Source organism: Balaenoptera physalus (assembly GCF_965194825.1).
Source record: "Balaenoptera physalus genome assembly, chromosome: 5".
Lineage (NCBI taxonomy): Eukaryota > Metazoa > Chordata > Mammalia > Artiodactyla > Balaenopteridae > Balaenoptera > Balaenoptera physalus.
In genome coordinates, this window is record NC_138884.1 from 134,888,056 (window position 1) to 134,913,167 (window position 25,112).

The 25,112-nt window shown below is 34.9% G+C and overlaps 2 long non-coding RNA genes across 2 annotated transcripts in view; both read left to right on the top strand.

Moving 5' to 3' along the window:
• LOC309661032 overlaps positions 1-19,935 on the top strand; it is a 31,162-nt gene extending 11,227 nt beyond the window's left edge. Inside the window, exon 2 of the long non-coding RNA XR_014263812.1 lies at positions 12,395-19,935. This is a non-coding gene — a long non-coding RNA (uncharacterized lncRNA). The remainder of the gene's footprint in view (positions 1-12,394) is intronic.
• The window catches only part of LOC309661038, a 570,380-nt gene that overhangs the window by 39,769 nt on the left and 505,499 nt on the right, over positions 1-25,112 (top strand). The gene's annotated exons all lie outside the window — the stretch shown is intronic.

Below are 25,112 nucleotides of genomic sequence, written 5' to 3' on the forward strand. Positions count from 1 at the left end.
GAGAAAGTGCCATCTATGAACAAGGAAGTGGGCCCTCACCAGAACACAACTATATTCATGCCTTGATCTTGGACTCCCCAGCTCCAGAACTGTGAGAAATAAATGTTTCTTATTTATAAGTCACCCAGTCTATTGGAGTAAGTAATCAGCCTGAAGGGACTAAGATAAATGTATATGTATTTTTAACAATTTATTGAGTCACTTATATTTATTCTATTCTATAAGCAATAACTCTACTCCCAGCCTTTGCTGTGTATTCCATAAATATTTGTTATTGATCAAAATGAGGCTAGACCAAGAATATGTGATATGTTACTGCTATCCATTTTCATCCTGCATAGTCAGTGTTCTTCTTGTTTTAATTATTTCTTTGGCATATCGTTTGGATACCTTCCAATTTTAACTACAAAAAATGATTTTTGACTACATTAATGATCCATTCTGCCCGAAAGTGAGATTCAAAAGATTGAACAACTAGTATTACCTGGAAACAGATCACCCAGAGCAAAACCCATCCAATCAGGAAAGAAACCCTTTCTGCAACCACTTTGGCCTTTCCATGTGAACCTGCTCAAAAGCAGGCCTGATTCTAACCCCATGAGATAATATAGTTATAGAGAGATGTAAACAGTGCATTACATATTGAAGAAGGCTGAAAAAAATGTACACTTCTTTTGTTTCATTTTATTTTGGGATACAAAGTTTTTGAAATAAGGTATTAAGAAACAACCAGCTCAAGTTTTGCAGTTAACAGATACCCTATTTTCTGTTGGAATTCCTATTGTAACTGACATGGTGGTTGGGATAGGAGGTTCTGAAAGAAGCAATCGAGCCAGATTACTATAATAATTTAATAAGTACTGATCAACAAGGGAGACCCACAGTTCATAAGACCCACTTACATAGACAAAGTTTCACATCAGATTCAAATGCCCAATTTTAAAAGATAAGCAGACAACCATAATCAGGAAATATCTGGGGAGGCCTCCAATATGAAATAAATAGATCAATACAGATAAACAAGCAAAAAAGGAACCTGTAAGAAACATGAAATTCAGAAAGAAAAAGTTAGTATCATTAATAGTCTCAGAGATAAAAGAAAGAGATGTATCCATGCAAGAAGACCAGGATGTAACAAAAAAGAACTTTTGGAAATGTAAAATATATAGTAGAAATGGAAATTCAGTATATTGACTGGAAACTTAAATTAAGGAAGACTCCCATAAAGTAGACCAAAAAGACACATTTATGGGTAACAGGAGAAAAAAAGATAAAAAAATCAGAGGCTCAGGTCTGGAGTTCTAACATCTCAATAAAAAGAGTCCATGCAAAAGAGAGAAGAGAAACAAAAGAAAAAGGATGAGAAAATAAACTAATACAAGAAATTATTCTTGGAATGAAAGGATTAGTTTCTTGATTAAATAGACCCACCAAATGCCTAGAACAATAGATGAAAATGGATCTACCTCTGCATATGATCCTACAGTTTCTGAATGTCGAACATTGTTATCAATGAGAACAGCATGATTTTCAGAGAGGAAAAAAAGAGTTTTTATATGAGAAATCAAACATCATATTTGAAGCTAGAAGACAATGGAGGTATGGCTTAAAATATTGAGGATAATTTTTCCAACCTAGTATTCTGTCCCTAAAGGAACTGTCAGTTAAATGTGATTGCAGATGTTTTGCTATAAAAAGTGTTGAAAAACTATTTACTTTCAATAACTCATTATCAAAAGCTACTACTGAATAATCTTAAGAGAAAATGAAATAATTAACAAGTAATTAAATTATAGGGGTTGAATAATTTTTTTAAAAAAAGGAAAAGAGAATCTGAAGGTGATAAAGAACAAGATCTAGAGAGCAAACACTCCAGACTAGAGCAAGTCAGAAATCGCTGATGACTTTTGTAGGACATCTGATGCATTAGAATATATTTTTTTAAATATTTTATTTATAGAGGTAAACTTGGGATCGGTGATTAATACATAGAACTGGTGATTAATACGTTGAAAACTAAGCAAGTAGAGATAATTAGCAACCCCAGGGGAAAAAAATAAATTGTTCAAGAAAAGAAAAGAACATTAATATTCTGTACAACTTAGATGTGAATCATGTCTACATAGTCAAAATAATATAAACGCAGACTATTGATCTAACTAGAACTATAGCTATGTTTAGGAATAGACAGAAGGAAAGTGTGTTTGTTGCATTTTGTGGTAAAAATAGCTCAACTCCCAAGACATAGAGATAAATAACAAATGTGACAACTAACATAGTTAAAAGTTATTGCTTCTGGGAAGCAGTAAATGATGAGAGAGTTTTTTGAGAAGGGGTTAGAAGACTGCCATTTTTCATAAAGAAAGGCTTGACTCTTTAAACAACATATAAGTTTGAGAAAATTAAATATAATTTTGACCCAAAAATGATCATTTAAAAAAGAGATTATATGAAATGGGAGAATAAAATTCAGTTCTGTTCAAGAGAGGAAACACTATTCTTGAGTAAGTAAGATATGTGGAAAAGAACCATACTGACAGCAAAGTAATTGGGAAGCACTGACTTGTATTTAATTCTATATGACCTGTACAAGTACATGTCTTCAGTGTTGTTTGTTCCTTAATTCCACTGAGACTGCTTGTAAGTTACTTATTATTCTCTCTCAATGCTCAACAGATGGAGGATTTATCATATATTCTATACTTTTCTTTGATCTGATAGAATACAGTTTACATTTAAATCTAATCCAATATTATAAAGAAAATGCCTAATGTTAAAAAATCACAAAATGCTAAAAGAACATTTACAGTACAATAAAATGCATGATTATAAACACTGTTACAAAAAACACCATACATAAAACCACTTTAACTTTTAACCAGATTATCATCTGGAAGGCAATGTACACATTTTGAGATCTAGAGCCATTGCTCCAGTGTTTTAAATTAAAATGGAATTTTGACAGAACACACACACACACACAAAACCCCAAGAGGAGGAACACAAAACCCCAAGAGGAGGAACACAAAGAATAAATAGAATAAACCTAAAAACGATCAAGACAAATTTAATGTGTTCTAGGAGAGTTGTAATTTGAAATCAAGTATCAATGAATTATTTTAAAACCATACTACTAAATGATCAACACATTAATGTATTCATTTTGAACCTTTCCTGCAGAAAGGAGCAGATAAGAAATGTATTACAGTGGCCCAGAGAATGACATCACAAATAAATATATTCGTTTTGCAGATTGTTGGCCAAACAACAGCATATTAGGCAGCATAGGCAAGTAAGGGAAAAGGTGTATGCTTTTTAAACTTCTCCAAAATACTCTTGTTAAACCCAACTCATGATTTCAGGTTATGTACAGCCCAGGGTTAAAAGGAACAATGATCAAGTTGGACTCAGACTAAATTTGTGTTAAACTGGTAGAAGTAAATGTTAGGAGTGCTAATAGTCAACATGACTGATTATAAAGAAAGTTCTTTTCCAAAATGCACTGTTAATTTTGTTTCTTAGGAAAAATTATATTAATAAAATAGAAATAGTTAACTAAAGGTGCATAGTTTATAAATACAAAAATAATCATGAAACCCACACTGCTAAACAGCTCACTCTATAAAGTAGAAAAATGATTCATGTTTATACTTCAAAAGTTTTGTGTGTGAGTGTGGTTGTGTGTGTGTGTGTGAGTATTTAAGGTGTAGGGGGTAGCATTTTGTTCTTGGAAGTTTTTCATAATTTTTCTTCATTCAAATACAAATGTATCATGAAATGGAATTAATATTAAGTTCAGATATAAAAAATACAATGTTATATACTACATGCAGCTGACAATAACCAAATAAAGAAATCTACTTTAGGAGAGATTTTGAAATACTTGGAAGCTTCTAGAAGCCTAGACACTCCAATCCATAACCAAGCATGGAGGTCTGACTGAGTTAAGACACCTACCCAAGACACCTAGATCAGAAAGACAAGCCTGAACCTGAGCACACACATTTCTCATTTTTCAGATCATGAATGTTTTTATATCCTAATACAAACTTTAACCAAAAATATTCTTCTTTTAGGTCTATAGTTAACATTCTCTTGACTCTGTCCTCTGAAAGATCTGGAAGGATATGAACAGTCTGAAGTGATGTTCAAAGAGCCTAAGCTCTAAATATCATAGTGTCAGGGTAGTAAAATATGTCCACTGTTGAATAAAACTTGGGGAACATGAAGACATGTGGTTTGTTGAATTTTCTTGACTTGATGTTTTGTTACTGTTCTTTGAGATTGCTTTACCTGTGGCACTTTTATGCCTTATTTCCGTCTGTGTGCCTCTGTGTGTGTGTTATTTAATTCAGATTAATTAAAATTATAGCATTGAGTTTAATCACAAAACTCTGTCAATCCTTCCCTTGTAAACTTCAGAACTATTTCAACAAACCTTTAGACTCAAAGATTGACCAATTCAATCAAATAGTTGATTCAGTCAAAAGGCTAAGCAAATTTATTTGATTAAAGTAGGTAATTCTGTGTGTGAATAATCGGATTGCTGGCTCCTTATTAAGTATATTTTAAAATAGAAGACCAAAGCATGAGAAAGAAAATCCATAAATCTAGCAATGCTTTTAACAGATTTTTGAAAGTATAAACTTTGGAGCCAAATAAATCTGTGTTCATTATCCATTTGGGAAATACATTGACTCTATGCTCCCTTATCTGTGAAATGGGATTGATATTACTCATAGAGGTTTTTTCAGAGTGTGGCTTTCCACAAGCCCATCTTCATCAGAATCATTAGAGACTTGGATAAAACATGTATTCCTGGCCCTGCCTCATATCCTGGAGGTGAGCACAGAATCTGCGTTATTAACCAGTACCCCAGGTGATCTTTATGTTCCCTAAAATTGAAGAGTCATGACTAAACCTCAGGATTAGTGTTTAGATTAATATTAACAACCAAAACATTTAAGGCCTTAGCAAACTGAACTAATTCTGAACCTGTTTTTAATGGGGAAACCGTGAATTCTAAATATAACGTTGGCAAGGTTTTTGTTGTAAGGGAGGAGGAGGATTCTAGTTAGGACTGCTCCCTGGCCCCAGAGAGCAGCAGCCTGGTGTGGCAGGACTAGAAAGCACCCAGGTTTTTATGTGCTGGCACGTTACTGCATTGAGCTCTAGAGCCCTTATATAGCCCAGCCCTGACTGTGTGTGGGATGAACTGACATGAACATAATCTTGTGGCTTGTGCGGTTCCAGTGAGTGGACTTGCTGCAGGGAAGATAGGGGACAGCACGGTAACTATCTTCTTCTTCAAGATCATTCCTCTCCCTCGAACACTTTACCACTAGGTGAGCACTGCCTTTAAAAGACTCGAAAATATCTAGTAAATGCAGTAGAAAATTTAAATAGATTAATCCATAAAAAGGAAAGCAAAACAAGCACCACAATTAAAAAGAGGATCTGATCACTCTAACAACAACAAAAATGTATAAATTCTACTTCTTTCTCTGCAACTGTCAATTGCAAGACAAAGCAACTGATGATAAACCTCATTCCGTTAATACATGCCTAATTAATTGAAACTGTATAACAATTATATGGGATATCAAGACTTATATAAGGAAATATCCAAAATAACACTATAAACAAAGTATTCTATACCAATGGTTTTTTCTTTCCTTATTTATTTATTTATTTATTTATTTATTTATTTATTTATTTTTTAAGCAAGGTATGAGAATTAGATTCAAAAGTAGTGGTTTGTCTTGTTCTGGATTAAGCAAATTGGCTAGGTAGAAATGCATTTTTCTTAAGTATCTAATTATGAATGAGAATATTGTGCTACCAAGTTTAAAATTGTGGTCTGAATGACTGTGGATTTTGTAAATAATTTATTTTTTATTGTTCTTCAGATGTAAAATATGAATGTGTTCTAAGGCCGTAAAAAATCAATTAAAAGGAGAAAAGTACATAAAGTGTAAGAATGATTAAAGGAAATATTTAATGGGAGAGACAATGTGAAAGATTTATATTTGATTGTTCCCTAGATAATACATACCTAGGGATTTATAAATGAGAATTGAATTACATGTTAGAGGTTAGAAAGCACACACAGCTCTCCCTTTCCTGGTTCACCATGTTACGGTAAGTAGAACACGTTCATGGAAAACCTGGGCTACATTTGGTGAAAAAAAAAAAAGCCTCCTGTATGTTTTGGAGCAGAAATAATGAGAGGCCTAGGTGGTTTGAGCTTGGTCGGTTGTTCAGCTTCAGTTTAAGGATTTGTTAAGTCCAATCTCTGAATTTCACATAGCTTAGGGGGGCTGGGTATGTGTGTGATTTGTCCATATGTGCACCATTTACATAAACAATCTTCTTATTCACTATACAGAAGAGTCAGAGATCTGTGATTCCCCTTAGGCAAATCAGTTATATTTAATGGTTCAAGAACAAGGATAGACAGGTAATCTTTACACCAGGACTAAAGCCTTGGAAGGAAGAGTGAGTATGGCATTTCTTATAGGACTACTGAATTAAATTTGGAAGAAAAATAGAAAAATGTGGTAAATAAGCCCTGTTTTCATTTTTAAATAGTTCAATAGAATTAGATTTTAAAATGTAACCCAAAATAATATTAAAAATTAAATCTAGAAAAATTTGAAGGAGCTCTTGTAGTTGTAAAATAAGCTTTATCAGATAGGAGAAAAAATTAAAATAAAAAAGAGAAAATAACCTACAGTATATAATTCATTTTTTCATCATGACAAAGTTGGAAAAAAAAAATCCTGACAATGGAGCTTACACACTAAGAGCTAAACACATTTTAGAGTATCAGTATTTTAAATCCTAAACTCTCTATGGAATATTTATTTTCTAGGACTTTATAGCTACTTAGTTTATGTATGGCAGGAACTGAAGGCTGATATTTATATTAGTTCAGTCTGTAAAACATTTTTGATAGGCTTATTTATGATTTAGAACTAGTTAGAATTTAGGTTGCCTACAGCTCAGGTTTCATGTTAGGTCTGGCAATTTTTCCTTCATGTCACAAAAATTTTTCATCTTGAACACAATAGCCTCACAAAATCATTGAAGGGAAAAATGTTCACACATACACACACACACAACCATTAAAAACAAAAACAAAAACCTAGGAATCTGTTATGCTGTTTCCTTGTGCTTTCTCTAAGAGTATTTTTGGTGGTCTTTTGGACCCACAGTCCTAAAGACTGTATGAGGCTGTAGTCTGAAGACCCTACACATCAATTCTCAGACAGCCTTGTGAAGGACACTGCAGGAAAATTGGTGGCAGTTTTGTTACTTTTTATTTTGCTTAAGCCATCTTCTTAATGACATATACAAAACAGAAAAATCCTTAATTTGTCCTACTTCATGATGAACATTAAACTCTTCTTAAACTTTGTCTAAAACACAAAAGAGCTGACATAGTGTTACTGTCACTAGATAGGGTCAAATTGCTGTAGGTGTCAACATATCTTAATAGATTCTTAGGCAGTGGAGAAACTATAGAAAACCTCTCAAATGTCTCATTTTAGAGTTCAATAAACTGAGGCAAAGAGAAGTGAAATACCTGTATTCACACCACATGCTAGTGACAAATCTAGTACCTAATGTAGCCTAATGTCATTTTCCTTTCTCTTTTCAGTTATGACAAATACATTAGAAAGTAATTATTATAATTAAGATGTATATAGGTAAGTTAAATAAAAATTTTGCATTTTCAATTCACTGTACTTGGAAAATATTTTTGGCAGATTTGAGCCCCAGGGTAGTCTCATAAATGAAATACATTTGAGTGATTTTATTTTATTTAACTAAGACTGGAAGACATGCCTCACACACAGCAAAAAAAGCTAAAATTCAACATTTTCCAAACATCTTCTAAGGCAAGCACCATGGGAAACAGTGGGAATTTGAAAAGACGAAGACCTACTAGAGAATGGACTTGAGGACACGGGGAGGGGGAAGGGTAAGCTGGGACAAAGTGAGAGAGTGGCATGGACATATATACACTACCAAATGTAAAATAGATAGCTAGTGGGAAGCAGCCGCATAGCACAGGGGGATCAGCTCGGTGCTTTGTGACCACCTAGAGCACCTAGAGGTGTGGGATAGGGAGGATGGGAGGGAGGGAGACGCAAGAGGGAAGAGCTATGTGGATATATGTATACGTACAGCTGATTCACTTTGTTATACAGCAGAAACTAACACACCATTGTAAAGCAATTATACTCCAATGAAGATGTGAAAAAAAAAGAAAAGAAAATGAAAAAGACACTCTTTTGGTCTAAAGCATAGTGTAATATTCTGTGGCAGTATATTATCTCTATAATGCACAGGTTATTAAAGGAGGAACATCCCCAAGGAAGAAGATCAATAAATATTTGATAATTAGTTTGTTTTATTAGCTAAATAAAATAGTCTTCCATTTACTACTTTGCATATTTTGTACAATGAAATCAACTTTTATAATCATAAAATTTAGGGGAGTTCATTACTAGCACAACAGATTAAAAGGACTGTATCTCTGCTGAATTCTTTAAACGTTGTTAACAGGCAAATCATTTTGGATCCTCTTACCAGTGATAAAATATAACTTTCGCAAGGTAAAATGATGACTCTCAGGCAAATATAAAGTGAACACCTGTCAAAAATTTTACTTAACTCATTAATTAACGAGTGAACCAGTAAAATGTTGAACATTTGAAAATCGAAGTATAAGCAATTTAATAAAGGAGTGTCAGGGCAAGATTGTTGGGTTAAATACAAAACTGGTCAGTGTCCACACAGGTCGATAAACCATAACCTTTGAGGTTAATTTTTCCACAGGACAGAAACTCTTTGCATAACCATCAGAAAAAGAACATGCAAATTTACGTCTATCCCTAAAAAGTTGTAAAATAGCTCAGTCAATAGAAAATCAATCAAACATGTAAATCCAACACATCACTGAAAGAACACCCGGTTCTCTCTTTTTGCCTATTTTGAAGTTTTGGAAATCTTTTCTCATACCAGCACGCTTTATATATTGAGGCACTATGCTTCTGTACAAGAACCCCAAATAATTTATCTTTTCTACCTTCCATATCACTCACTTGGAGAATCTATTTGACCTCAGTTAGTCCTGTTGTTATTTTTTTTTTTTTTTTAAGTAAGCCCATTAGCCAACTGCCCAATTCTGTAACAGAGAAAATAAAAAAGAAAATTTCTGAGTAGCAGACTGCTATATTTATTCAGAGAACAAAACTTTCTATACTTTCTATTATATAGGATATGTTCAATTTAAAGTTTATTTAAATTTCTGTTTGAGGTCCAGAAAACATAAGGTACCTCCATACTTCAGTGAGTATGTGGGAATTTAAGTTTAGCAGTTGAAGTTTAAGCACATTGAAGAGGAGGAAGATAGGGGATTTCCGAGGCAGTTAATCTAGAGTGTTCCTAGACAACTTAATCTGCCTGTTAAGCCCCTCAAAAGCAGTGCTTTTGGAAATTTCTTTGCTTTGAGGCTTTGCCTCAGGAGATCTAATAATTTTCTTGTTTTTGTAAGATGGCAATACAGAGGCATGTAGTTGCTGTTATTACACCAGTTTCCATTGTCTCTGATCCATAGCTGCGTTAAGTGATAGTAGGGAAAAAGAAAGTCTGGTCACCCAGTTGGGAGAAAGGGAAAACATGACTTCTAAGTTCAGTATAGATGAGAAGGAAATCCTGAATATGTGAAATAACAGAACTCATGTTCCATGATAGAAATTAAAGTCCATCATTAAGATATTACTTAAGAATACATAAGATTATACAATATGATAGCAAACTATACAGTCTACTTTATAACATATGATTTGAAAAGAATACATGATTTCTTTTAATAAAAAGCACAAGCCATCCAGTAAGACCTTAGCTATGCACAAGTTTCTCTTCGATTGTGTTATCTTGTTATCCACACTAATGCTGAAGTGCAGTCCTAATGAGCAATGTTGACTGATGCCTTATGCAGTGAGGATAACCTCTTCACGCTAAATTGTACGGCATTATTTCTTTTGTGTAGTCTTTGACTTATTATATTTTTAAAAAGTTAACTAAATTTAAAATTCTAATAAGGATGATTTTTAGCAAAGAACAAAAATGCCCAGTTGTTGCACCTAGACTTAAATTAACATCAACCTCATAAACTATGGAATAAATTTCATAAACAATATTTACTTACCTTCAAGTTTTATTTTAATGTTTCTCATTATCTAATAGTGGGTTAAGCTATTTAGTTTTTCCAGAAATGTAACCCCCATATATTGCATTGTTCCTATGAGGAATTAGGTTTTGAAAAATGGTTCTAAATAAAGTTCATATTACCAAGTATGTATTTCAAGAGTTTTTTAAATGACTATTATGCTGAGATATTGAGTTTCTAAACAAAATCTTAAATTAAAAAATTGAAAAAAATCATGAAAAAATGGATAAGCTAAAAGGATTTGAAAATATTTTGAGACTTGATTTTCTTTAATTGCATTTTCACAAATAATTATTATAATAATTATTATTAACACCAGTATTTCTCATTCGGCTGAAGCATCATTTCTTCACATAGGAAAATCCAAAGTAGATTTTCATCCTTCCCATAAACTATTTTGGCAAACTTAATCACAGTGTTTATCAATGAAATCATTTCAAATTCCTTACCATAATCAGGATTACTCTTATCTCATAATCTAAACTAGTACATAAATTCAAGAATACAAGGACTGTATTTTGCTCAGTGCTGTATGTCCAAGACAGAGAAAGAGAATCTAGTCCCAGTAGATCCTTTTTGTTGACTGAATGAATTGATGAATGTTTTAAGTTTGACAATATTACACTTAATACGTATCACAATATTATTTAAAAGGCTACATAATGAACCACCGAACAAACATAGTATAATTCAATCCTGTAATCTTGACTATTTAGGTTGTTTTCTACTCCTCATCATTATAAATGATTGTGCATCTTTGTGCTCACCCCTAATTGTTTTGGGGATAGATTTTTGGAATTAAGGTTCCTTTTGATATATACTAACTGACCTTCCCAATGTCTGTACAAATATAATGAACTGTTTCAGTGTAACTTTTTCCTTTATAAAAGTTACCTGGAAAAAAATTGACAACATAAAATCTGCATCATTTTAGAATTATTTTAAAAACATATAGAATGTATTTTTGTATTATTGTGTTTGTTTTCCAAAGAATATTTTAAAAACTGGCTTATAATGATGTTTAGAAAGCTACTCGTGTTTTATACAAATTGTGGCAAATGTAATTAAGGCCAACTATCACCCCAAGAAAGTTTCTACTGTATATAATACATCTCATCAGTTTTCATACAGTTGTTGATCTAGAGTTTAAAAAAAAAGTCAATATAACATAAAAATCTCTCATTTTGATACCTGGCCCCTTAAACTTGGTATTTTTATATAATTTTGCTCATAACTTTATCTTACCATCTGTCTGGGCGAAGCTAACAACTTCCCTTATTTTGGCAATGCTGAATGAATGCATTTCTACAGGAATCCTTGACGTATTTATTTTATGCTCTTTCATGAGGGTTACAAAATATATGCTGCATGATCTAGAAAAAAAAGTGCTAGCAACTAAAAACTTAACTGTTAGAAGGTATGATTTTTTCCTTTAAAATCCCTTGAAAATCTCATAGTTGATTTTCTTAGTACTCTCCCTAATAACATAGTAGGTAAGATAATTCAGCTGTGAAAACAAGCAAAATTTTTTCTAATATAGAACAGCTGAGTGCTTCACTGTCTTTAGAAAGAATTCACTCCTGTAGCCACAGATATTTTTTTTAATCAATTTTCTATTATGGACACAGTGCAGTTAATTAAGGGTTCTCCTTTCTTATTGTAGAAAACTTAGAAGAATAAAAAGGCAGAGGGAGCCTGAATTTTTTTAGTTTGTGTTACACTGGCCTTGAAAAGAAAGAGGAGAGGATAATTTAGCCAAAAACAACAAACAGCCAGTTACCACAGATTTCAAACTCTCAGGTTTAGAGTGAAAGAGACCCATTAATTCAGGGATGTCAAGGCTCCTGGTGAAATTGAATGCCAAAAAATACTCTTGAGTTGCTCTAGCTAGCTGCCTTTAGGAGATAGTGTTTTGGGGAAATGTCTATGCTCGTTATTTAAGCTCTTTGTAAAACAGTGGAAAAGGGTGGAGGGAATAGAATCATGTTGTCTAAAGTATACATCCACTCGATCAGAATCCCAACAAAGTGCATAAACTCTGGCCGCTAAGAGAAAAATAGAAGTAACAGTTTCCTGAGAATTGCTAAGCCCACATGCTATTAAATATACCACCTAACATTGTTCTTTTACTCTCCTTTTTCACTCCTGCAGCTACCACATGTGATGGAAGGAATCCAAGTTAAACATTCTCACCAAAATATGTTCCAAGACAGATGACTGGGCCTCAGGCTTAGCCAATACAATGCGCTTCTATTCTCTATTTATTTTTGTAGTTCAAAGACCTGGCAGTAACCGAGTTGATGCCTGCCATAAGGACCAGTGCACTCCTGATTAGTGCCCAGTGATTTTTATATCTGTATGCCAGCTACTCAGATAGACCACGTATAAAGAGTAGGGGGATTTTTTTGAAAGGAAAAGAAACCCCAGCTTCCACTTAACGCTTTGAAATTTCAGATGATATACTGCCAACTTACAGACCTTGCTTTAATCAGAGCAGCCACATGAAAAGGCTGTTTCTATTTACCCTAGGTCATTTAGGAAACCAGTGATACGTAGGCCGTGCAAAATTTCAACTTCTCTTAAAGTTGGCATGTTCTCCTCAACTAGAGTTGAGTCTTGATTTTGTTTTCTGAGTGGAAATATTTACAACGCTGTCATACATGAGTTTTAGTCTTCCTTCTGTCTACCAAAAAATAGCCTTTTAAATAATGCTTAGGGTAAATTGGAAGTTGTCTTCCAATGGTGGGCCCATATAGATTTAAATAATGTCTAAACTACTCTACTGGTCTGTATGATCAGGCCACTTAAGGTGGCTGTTCTCTTGCTCTCTGTATATTCCCTGCTTGACCAGTGCCTACTTCACCTACACCCTACTCACATGGCTGACCTTCCTACATACCTGCCCCACCCCAGCTGGGACTATTCTAATCTTTAGATCAGAACATCTCCACCTGATAGCTTATTAAAGTGGTGGTGAGGGGCCCATGCCTCTGCTGGTTTCCCTGGTAACTCATGAGCCAACCTGACGTCAATTCCCCCATAACTGGCAACCTCCCCGGCCTCTGGGAGAGAAGACTTCCTCCGCGTCTGCTGCACATGGTGGGGAGTCGCGCCAGGACCTGGCTTCACACATGTAAGTTCCCCCATCCAGTAAACCATTGACGTGTCTGTTGCTGACTCTGGGCTCTTTCTTCGGTCTGGAGGACGTGCAAGTACAGGCCTTGTAGGTCTGCGGGGTGCAGCCCGACAGCAGTTGGCAGAGCAGCCAGGAGGCCGAGGAAGCTCCCATGAGCGCCGAGATGTCAGGAAAAAAGGATGGGGGATGCAAAGTTGTAGGGGCTTGAAAGTTGCAAGGGGAACCCTAGGGTGGTTGTCCATAGCATGTGGGGTCCTGTGGTGGCTGTCCCTGATGAATGGGGGCTGCCAAGAGGGTACGGAGGACACATGGACACCCCTAAGGCTGTTGTGGAGTTACTGGCCGCCATTACAGTGGGAAAAAAGGAGTTAGGCTAAAGGTGGTGGCCGCAGCTGTGGGCTGGCCGTTGCTTTTCCTATTAAGAAAGGCCACCGAGTCTGAGCTAAGGGCCACGGTGAAGGTTAACTTGAATGCCGATTTCTGTTCTTCTGAAAGTGAGGCTTGTTAATGTGAATGAATGATATGTATTATTGTCTATTACTATTATTTGTTTAAACTGGATTGCTATTTAGAAACTAAAGAAAATCCCTGAAAATGGCCAAGATGGGAATCTTTTGACATTCTAAAACTGGTTGTTGCAAATGCTTTTAGAGGAAGTTAGCTTTCTAGAAGGAACTGGTATTTCTCTACTTGTGCCTTTGAGATGTAAATGATCCACCTGAGAGTTGGGGGGGGTGGGGAAAAAGGCCTTTTAAAACTCTAGCAGGAAAACAGATTTCTATGTCTGTATAGATATGTGTACGTCTATGTGTACCTTGTAAATAGAATGCGTCTCTGCCTTCAAATGGTGTGGCCCAGATTGGTTTGTGAGTGAGCTCTGTTTAATTGGCTTAAAAGAAATTAAGTGCTTTATATAAATTCTCAGAAATATAAAAGAAACTGCCTAGAATGAAATTCAGGTTGACTTGGGAAGCATTCAGTACTGAATCATTATCTGGTATTGAAGCTGCTGAAGCTTGTTGATTTGATTAATATAGACATGTTTTTTAGAGTCATCAATATGAACTCTTCTACTTCTGTTGTACCTAGGTTTACTAGAGGTCAAATAAGACCTTATTACATCTGCTGCAAATTTGTCAACAAGGAAAATAATATGATGAAACTTTAAGTAAATGTAAATAAGAGCTTTTAGGTAAACTCTATAGGAATAATTATGTTTTGGGAATGTCTGTCTAAAATAGTCTCTCCAGATTTTGGTAACTTGAAACTAAACTAAGTTAAATGAAGAGAATTCATTGACTATCTGGGTCATTTCAAACAAGATAAAATATTGGAGCATTAATTGCTAGGCGAGGCTAAGTTTACCTACCTTTGCTTTCTTAAGAGAGGAAGACTAAAGTATAAGTTTTCCAATCAGGAAATGCTGGTATGACAAACAATTCAAAATTACTTGCTTCTTGGTTTTTGCCAGAGATTAAGGTTTTTAAGGGTTAAGACTACATCAGTCATAATTCCAGTTACTGTAACCAAGTTTCTTTATCGATTACGTTGTGATCAGGTGTTTAATCGTGCCTTAAGTCTTTTGTCATTTATAGACAGTTATTGTTGTACTCTTATGCTTTTGCAAACTGCTTCACCTTCAAGAAGAGTCATGGGAAGCCCCTTTTGACAAGCACAGGTCTCTGATAAATTTTAGATCATACTGCTGAACTGGGTGAGAAATTAGAGAATCCTAAGGGAAAACCTGATGGCTTCATAAAAAGTTAACAGAAGGATTGGTTACTGAGTGAGCTGGTGAATAACGTTATAACGTTTATGGTTTTTGTCTGGAATATTACTGGTTTAGAACTATTTTTTCCAGATATAGGGAAGCCTTTCCCCTGAACTTAGTTATAATCTACAGCAATTTGGTAAACTACCCCTGTGGGTAGAATGGAAATATTTTTCTTTTCTCTCTGCCTGGTCCCTCCAGAAAATGGAGACTCTTGGATCTGAGCAGCCTTATCAGGTGAATGGGAAAGACTGTCTCCTGACATGTGCAGGAATCTTGATATTTTGGGGACCTCTAGAAGAGAGAAATCCATGGAGACGGCATCTGATGGCAGGCCTTTGGCATGGCTTTCTTTAATGGTAAACTACTTATGACATTAGGTAGTGTCAATAAATGAGCACGAGGATATAACTCCAGACCATTAATCCACCATAACTCACAGTTATGAGTTGGAGTGCTGTTGCAAAAGCTTTCTAGTAAGTCTGTGATAGCCTGATTGGTGGAACTTGGAATGAATTTTCTCTTAGAAATTGTACTATGATAACGATTGGATATCTTATTCACCAAGGCCTATTAAATCTATAATTTAAACTAAGTGGAAAAATAATACTTATGAAACAAATTATTATTTCACTATGGTGCTTGCTTCATGGTTAGTACACAAGAAGTATATATTGAGTGACTAAATAAATTGATAAATACATGTACAGCAGTGCTTCTCTGGAAACTTGCCTAAAATTCTGATTCAGGTCATTGCTACCTTTTGACACTAGTGTCCTTTACACACCCTTTCTACTCCAGCCCCAATCCCAGCAGCTGGATCAATATTCTATCCCCTTCCAAGCATCAGTGGAAGGAAAGATAAGGTATAGGGATTTATAGATCCTCTGTTCCTGCAGAGACCTATAGATACTAATATGGGAGGAGCAATCTGATGGAGAGTTATCTGTTATCATGGCCTCTTGAGAGAGAGGAGTGGGTTGGGTAGAGTTCTGGAGGAGGAGTGGGGCAGTGGCTCTACACAGTGACAGCATACAGAGTTTACTCTGGGGTGTTTATGGGAGGGCAGTTTCTCTTGCAGCAGCATTTCCAATTCATAGTCACCGAGATGCCAGTGGAACATGGATGCTCTTGTGGGGCAGTGGGAAAAAAATGGTCATTTTACTGACCACAGTTGTGCATACTTTTTAAGTAGCCTAGAATCACCATCTTAAAAGGAGATGACATTTTCAAACTGGATCCTAGTGGATATACAAATAGAACAGGTCTTTGGGGATAGATCAAACTGCAGGTAGAAATCAGATGTGGCAGGCAGAACACACTATTTAAAACAAATAGCAACTGAACATGGCAACAGAGAAGTCCTAACAAGGGATTTCCACAGCACCAACTGGAAGTCCAGGACGAGGTGATAATAGAACTATATAGACGGGCAAAGAGGGAAACATGACAGGGCTCTTACATGAGGAGCTGCTAAATAGCAGGAAAAACTCAGGTCCTTGAGCTATAAAAATGATGAAAATTTTACAGAGGAATAGAGTGCCTTCCTTATACTGGGGAAAATATAATGACTAGGTTTGAGGAATATGGCTCAAGTCCCTTAAGCAGAACAGGGACATAAAATTAGAGTCAGACAGGTTTTGTTCTAGAGAATTTGATAGAGTTCTTATGTTTACTTAATATATAAGTTCAAGGCGCATCCCAGAAACTGGGAGACTAAATTTGTTTCTTAGAAACAAATTGTTTTAACTTTGGGAAAACAGAGAGCTGTAGATGTTCAAGCCAGCAAGCTCAGCAGTCTAGGCCTGTGTCAGTCAGTCTGTATAGCAGGTCTTACATTTTCATTTTCTTCCTATTTCATGCCACTTTAGTCTTTAATGTGTCCTTATGCTTCATCAAAGCTTTCTTAAATTTAATTCAGTCTATAGGTTGACTTTCTTAGACTCCATTCAAATGTAAATCGGAGGTTTTGATTTCCCTATCTCTGCTTCTTCTATAGTTATCTCTTTAGCCCCTTATATGATTCTGTCTTTGAGTTTTAGGCCTTCAAATTGCATTTCTTTCTATTTTTGCCTACACCTGATGGAGCACTTTGTGCTATTAGGCAAAATGTTTTCTGAATATTTGTTTCATATTTGTAGTCTCTAAAGAGTCATTAGTTTAATTTCAAGTGACATGCTGAATAAACCATGCAAATCACCAAGGTCCATTTAGAACTGACAGTAAATAACCCTTATGAAAAAATCCAAAGTGACTGCATTCAGAATTCTTTAATAAAGTTTGGTGACCACACACATGGCATTGAATTCATTAGAGTAGAATTATCTGTAAGGGTACATAAATGACTTTCCACTGAGTGTTTCTACAATTAAGTAAATGTTTCATGATTAATAATCTGGAAGAAGAGGAAATCTATGCTCAGGAATAGACGTGAACTATGTCCTGGACAATTTGAAAACTCAAGTAACTGCATCTCAGGATTTGTATTTGCTTTGAACAGGAGCTATAAAGAAAACTAAATGACCAACAGTTGTAGTCAGTTTATCCCCTAGGTTCCAGATGCTTCAACATGCCTCTCTTAGATCTTCAGGCATTGAACTATGGATCAAAAGAATTTTTGAATATATGCCTCACATGTAATGATTTGTTGACAACTAATGATATTAAGAGAAAGTAAATTTTTTTAAAAAAGCAAATAGCTGGACCAAGGAATTAAGAATCTTCCTGATCACTTATGTTTGACAATTTTCTAGCAAATTAACATAAGCCATTCTATTTCAGTCAGTTTTCAATAAAACAGAAGTATCGTATTCTGAATAAGGCACCAATAAATGGATTCAGTATAATCTCAGAGTAATCTAGCAGGCAAAGAAACATAGGTGGAGGCTTCATTCTAGCAATACTTTCTGTAACTGACTATATTATGTATCTGAGGACTAAAATACACAACGCCACCTACAAAGTATTATAGTACTACCAAATTTTAAACCAGAATCTGATCAAGCCTCTAAATCTAACTCCAATTTATAGGAAAGATAAGAAACAGAATACAAGTTAAACAATACTAAAGGGAAGCAATTAGCAAACTTTATACTCCAGGAAATTACACAGAACAAATGTCCTGGTCTCTTCAGCAAATAAACTTCAAGGAAAAAAAAATAGAAATTTAGGAAAAAAGGGGCTGGAAATAAGAGAGTTTATTTAATCCAACTGTAGTGTATGGATTTTATTTGTACCTTGACTCTAACAAACAGTCTGTAAAAGAAATTTTGAAACCATCAGGGAATTTGAACACTAATTGGATATTTCATAATGCTAAGAATTATCCTTGGGGCTTCCCTGGTCACACAGTGGTTAAGAATCTGCCTGCCAATGCAGGGGACACGGGTTCAATCCCTGGTCCGGGAAGATCCCACATGCCACAGAGCAACTAAGCCCATACACCACAACTACTGAGCTTGTGCTAGAGAACCCGTGAGCCACAACTACTGAGCCTGTGTGCCACAACTACCGAAGCCCATGTGCCTAGAGCCCGTGCTCTGCAACAAGAGAAGCCACCACAATAAAGAGTAGCCCCTACTCACTGCAACTAAAGAAAGCCCACGTGCAGCAACGAAGACCCCATGCAGCCAAAAATAAATAAATTTTGAAAAAAAAAATCCTTTATAATTTGTTTTGATAATAGAAATATGATTATGCTTCAAGATGAGTGCTTATTTACAGATATGTACTGAAATATTAAAGATGAAATAATATTCTTGATTTTTTTAAAAAGTAAATTGGAAGTGGTAGGAATTGGCAAGAGCTGTAGACAAATCAAGATTGGTCATGAGTTGATAAGAACAGAAAGTACATTTTTTTTTAACATAATAGTCTCTACATATTTATGAAATTAAAATTTTCCATAATGAGAAACTTAAAAAACGATAGTCTCAACCGTTACCTTACTAAACATTTATTGTTCAGTATAGAAATATGATTAATCATTTTCCAAATTGAGATATATATAGCTACCCTGCTAAATTCACCTATTAAATCTAATAATTTATATACACATTCATTTTGGATTTCTTCTAAATAAAACATGTCATCATCTCTCATTTCTTAACTGTTCTCTAACATAGTGAGGCTAATGATTAAAATGAATGTAAGTTCTTGCTTAGGACTTGAACGACCAGGGAAAGTTAAATATAGTAGAGTTCCTATAGCTAAAATCAAGGCCATATATGCCCCCCAGATTTGTCCTACTTAGGACAGTTTAATACAACAAATTGGGTTATGCTTATTTGTGAATGTGTTGAGGAACTTTCCTTTTAATATAATTATCCCTTAAAATATTTTATGGGAATAAAATAATAAGCTATATTTACCTATCCCTGGGAGAGGCCTTGTCAGTCACACCTGTATAATTTTTGGTTTGGACTATAAGTAACTATGAAATGTTTTTCATATATGTATACATATATGAAACAAAATAAATAAAAAATGACATAATGCTCAACATCACTAATCATCAGGGAAATGTAAATCAAAACTACAGTGAGAAATCACCTCACACCTGTTAGAACTGCTGTTGTCAAAAAGACAACAAATAATAAATGTTGATGAGAATATGGAGAAAAGGGAATTGTAGTCACTCTTGGTGGGAATGTAAATTGGTGCAATCACTATGGAAAATAATATGATAGTTTCTCAAAAAATTAAAAGTAGAACTACAATATGATCCAGCAATTTCACTCCTGGGTATGTATCTGAAAAAAAAAAAAAAAAACACTAATTCAAAAAGCTATATGCACCCTTATATTCATTGCAGCATTATTTACAATAGCCAAGATATGGAAGCAACCTAAGTATCCATCAATAGATGAATGGATAAAAAATATGTAACACAATGGAATTACCCATAAGAAAGGAATAAAATTTTGCCTTTTGCAGCAATATGGATCGACCTAGAGTGTATAATGCTTAGTGAAGTAAATCAGACAGAGAAAGACGAATTCTGCATGTTTTCACTTATATGTGGAATCTAAAAAATAAAAGGAATGTATCTAGCAAAACAGAAACAGACTCATAGTTACAGAGAACAAACTAGTGGTTACCAGTGGGGAGAGGAGTGGGGAGAGGGGCAAGATAGAGGAATGGGGATTAAGAGGTACAAACTACTATGCATAAAATAAATAAGCTACAAGGATATATTGTACAGCACAGGGACTATCACTGATATTTTATAATAACTTTAAATGAAGTATAACCTATAAAAAGATTGAATCACTGTGCTGTACACCTTTAACTAATATAACATTGTAAATCAACTATACTTCAATTAAAAAACAGTAAAATCTTTAAAATTAAAGAGACAACCAACCATGTAGAACATGCCTTGTTAAGACACATACATATCAGAGACCAATAGAGTCCAATTATTTGGGTGAAAAAATTAGAACCACAAAAATAGATTCATATCATGCAAGACGTATGGAAATACCTCTGAGATTTAGTTTGCTAGTCAGTTAGCACTTATCTCTGTCAAAACCTCTTTTCCTCATACGTCTTGGAATAAAATAAAAGGAAATAGTTTTGTACCATGAAGTAGTGATGAAGGGAGAGTCTCTGGAGGGAGATACTTGGGTCCATTCTTATTAGTGAGGACAAGCCGCTTAACATCCCATGTCTCAGTTCCTCAAGTGTAAAACTAACATCATACTAGCTCGTCAACTCAAAGGATTGAATAAATGAGTTATTACTTACAAAAGCCCTTAGAACAGTGCAATATACAACAAGTCATCAGCATTATTATTTTGATTATTACAATTATTATTAAATATAAGTTATTAGAGACACAAAAATAAAGTTAACACATGAGGGTCTTTAGCTTTATCTCTTCATCCATTGCCTTTTCAAAAAGAGAAGAATGTTGAACATAGATCATTTCCATTCATATATCAATTTAACAAATAATCATTATGTGCTTACTACGTGGCAGACATTGTACTTCGGGTGTGCGAATGATCCACAAGGTGCTTTTACAGATATAAATTATTAAAGACACCTAAGTGTTACAGGAGATAACCAAAGAAGTTCACAGAGGTTACCATAGGTGGGCAGAGGAAAGAATGGGGAGTTTGACCTGAAGAGAGGTCCAGAAAAATTCTTAGAAGGAAGACAATATTCTAATTCTCTAGAAAGGTTTAGGAGGATTTATTCACCAGGTGGTCGGGACCTGGAAGACCGTGCACTTTCCAGGCAGAAGAAAAAGCTTGTGAAGAGACACAAACATCTGAAACAGGCTGCTAGGCATAATGCATTCCTTTATTTATTCTGTTAATCAGCCAATAATTTTTTTTTTTCACACACACATACTGTATTTTATTTTTACAAGAGATAAATAGACTGACACCAAGCATTGTACATGGATGACCACAACAAAAGCAACAATGATTGCAATTACCAAACATGAAACACACTCATACTATGTCATAATATTGACATTCAGTCCAGTAATCCTCCACTGAAACAGCTCCTTTACTTTGCAGTGAAAATTGATTTGTATATTCTTTGCCTCTGAGTCCTTGTGGGATTTTTTTTTTTTTTAATTCAGACAGAAAGTCACAAAAATTATACTCATCCTCATCAGTTCACTCAGTCCCATGTAATTAATTTTTTTCTTCATCTTGATCTTTTGTTAGCACTTTTATGAGTTCATCAGTTTTTCATTAGAGTTCTGAAAATGCTTATTCATTCAGTTCAGCAGTACAGTCAGTTACCAGAAACCTGTACTTGTCAGAGTCTTTTCCATGAATTTCTTGAAGATGAAACCCTTTTATAGGAACATATTTGCAAAATCATCAGAGTACACCCAGAACTGTCTGTAAATGACAAAAGACTTAAAAATGACCACGGTTAAAGATTTGATGAAAGTTCATAATAATGCAGTTGACAAGAAAATTAGTTATTTCTGAGATATACATTTTAAAGTAATAACTAGGATTATTACTTATAACATTATACCAGAACATATAAGATTTTTAGAAATTTCATGTAATGTCTGAAACATTTATATTAACATATTTCCATACATATTTCCATACAAATACAAATATAAGATTTTTAGAAATTTCATGTAATGTCTGAAACATTTATATTAACATATTTCCATACAAATAACCCAATGAAAGTTTAGTATTAGTTGTTTTGTTCTTTTTTTTATACTGCAGGTTCTTATTAGGCATCAATTTTATACACATCAGTGTATACATGTCAATCCCAATCGCCCAATTCAGCACACCACCATCCCCACCTCACCGCAGTTTTCCCCCCTTGGTGTCCATATGTCCATTCTCTACATCTGTGTCTCAACTTCTGCCCTGCAAACTGGCTCATCTGTACCATTTTTCTAGGTTCCACATACATGCATTAATATACGATATTTGTTTTTCTCTTTCTGACTTACTTCACTCTGTATGACAGTCTCTAGATCCATCCACGTCTCAACAAATGACTCAATTTCGTTCCTTTTTATGGCTGAGTAATATTCCATTGTATATATGTACCACATCTTCTTTATCCATTCGTCTGTTGATGGGCATTTAGGTTGCTTCCATGACCTGGCTATTGTAAATAGTGCTGCAATGAACATTCGGGTGCATGTGTCTTTTTGAATTACGGTTTTCTCTGGGTATATGCCCAGTAGTGGGATTGCTGGGTCATATGGTAATTCTATTTTTAGTTTTTTAAGGAACCTCCATATTGTTCTCCATAGTGGCTGTATCAATTCACACTCCCACCAACAGTGCAAGAGGTTTCCCTTTTCTCCACACCCTCTCCAGCATTTGTTGTTTGTAGATTTTCTGATGACAGCCAATAATTTTTGAATGCCAGACCCTGCAGACACTGTACTGAACAAAACATACAAAATTTCTGGTTTCATAAAACTTACAAAAGACAATCAAAAAATAAGCGTATATATAATATCTCAAATAGTGATTAATTCTGTATAGAAAAGCAAAGCAGAGTAAGGGGATAAGTGGTATGATTTTATAAGGCTAGTCTACTGAGAAGATGACATCTGAGTAATAACTTGCAGGAAGTGAGGGAGCAAGCAGGGTAGAATAACTTTTCAAGTAGAAGAAACAGGGCAAAGACTTTGAGGCAGGAGTTTGGTTAACATGTTTGAGAAATAGCAAGGAGGCCAGTGTGGCTGACATGGAGTGAGTAAGGGAGAGAGAGAGAGAGTTAGAACTTGAAAGAGACATGAGAGGAGAAAAGGGAAGTGGAAAAGAATAGGAATGGCCTTTTAGGGCATGGGAAAAATTCAGGATTCTGGAGGATTTTGAATAAAGATTGCTTTAATATGATTTAAATTTTAAAGAACCCTGGCTAATGTATGATAAGATTACAAGGCAGGGGTGGAAGCAGTAAAAAAAAAAAAAAAGGCATGAAGTTTTCCCAATAATTACATGACAGATATCCGTGCTAGGACCAGGGTAGTAGCATTTATATAATGAGAAGCAGTCAGCTTCAGAATGCATTTTGAAGGTATTGTTAACAGGATTGGCTAATGGACATGGAAAATAAGTCACTCAAAGGTGACTCCAAGTTTTAGAGACTGAGCAACTGAGCAAACATAGTGTTTCCATTTATAGTGATGATTAGATTAGTGTTGAGAAACAGTTTCTTCTGGGCATGTTAAATTCAAGCTGTCTATTAAACCACAGGGTCAGGCATATTCTAGTACCAGCAAGCTGTTTGGTATGCCTGGAGCATCAGACTCAAAGCAGGCATGTTGAAAGCAAATAAGGCTGGGAGGTGAGTAGACTTTGTTACATGGAAGGTTTTGTATGCATACCAAGGACAGTATACTTTACCTTCCCAGACTTCAGTTGGCCTGTATTGCATGAATAAGCATCTCTTCTTTTGATTAGCATTCAGTTACTTCAAACTGCTGTCTATTTCTGGCACCAGCACCTCTTATAGACAGATGTATGATGAGTAACCAATAGCTCTGTATTATTCTTTGCTTCCTTGCTCACCTCCTGCCAGGGACTTTGCTTTGGGAGATTTTGTTCTTAATTTAATAAGAGGAATTAAGTTGAAGATATGTTGGAAATAAAAGGAGAAAGACAGCTTGAGACCAGATAATTGAGGATCTTGAAAATCAGTATAGTTTTGACTTTATGGGTAAATGTGCATATTAGTTAAACTAAATAGGGTTATTAAGACTGTAGTTAAAGAAGCTTAAGCAACAATGTCAAAGATAGATTGGACCTGAAGAAGACTGCCACTAGAACTAGAGTTAATCAGACTGGCGATATGAGACAGACAGGCAAACACCATAAGAGACATCGTCTCTTCTCCCATCTTTTAATGATTTTTAATGGCATAGCATCCAATTATGATATTTAACAACATCTCTTCAGTTGCCAAAAGGAAATTTTAGAATCACGTTCACATTTTTCTGTCCACGGATCCTATAACCAATTGGTTACCAAATGCTATATATCCCAGGTATTTATTGTTTTTATTTACCTTTCTCTTCATTCTGCTACTTCTGCCCAAGTTCAAGAAATCATGTTTTGCTGTAACTTAGATGAAATCATTGCTACTCACTGCTATAGCCATAGTGCCCTCTGTGGTTGGGAGACTTTCTTGATGAGGTATCTTGTATAACTTAGTACTCAGTGTTGTGCTTAGTTTTGTTCCTGGTGGGAACTGAGCATGTGATCACAGAATGACTAGATGAAATGAAATTTTAAAACTTAGCCATTGCTTTTTTTTTTTTTTCCATTTTTCTTCTAGGAATATTTACACTTAGTATTTCCCTTTTCCCCTTGTTTGTACCATCTCCCATTAGTAAATATACTTACTGGTTTAAAAATAAATGTTATAAAAGTAATTATTTTCTTCCCTTTTACTACCGTGTACCTCTAAGTTAGATAATAGAACTGTTAAATATGTGAGGGGAT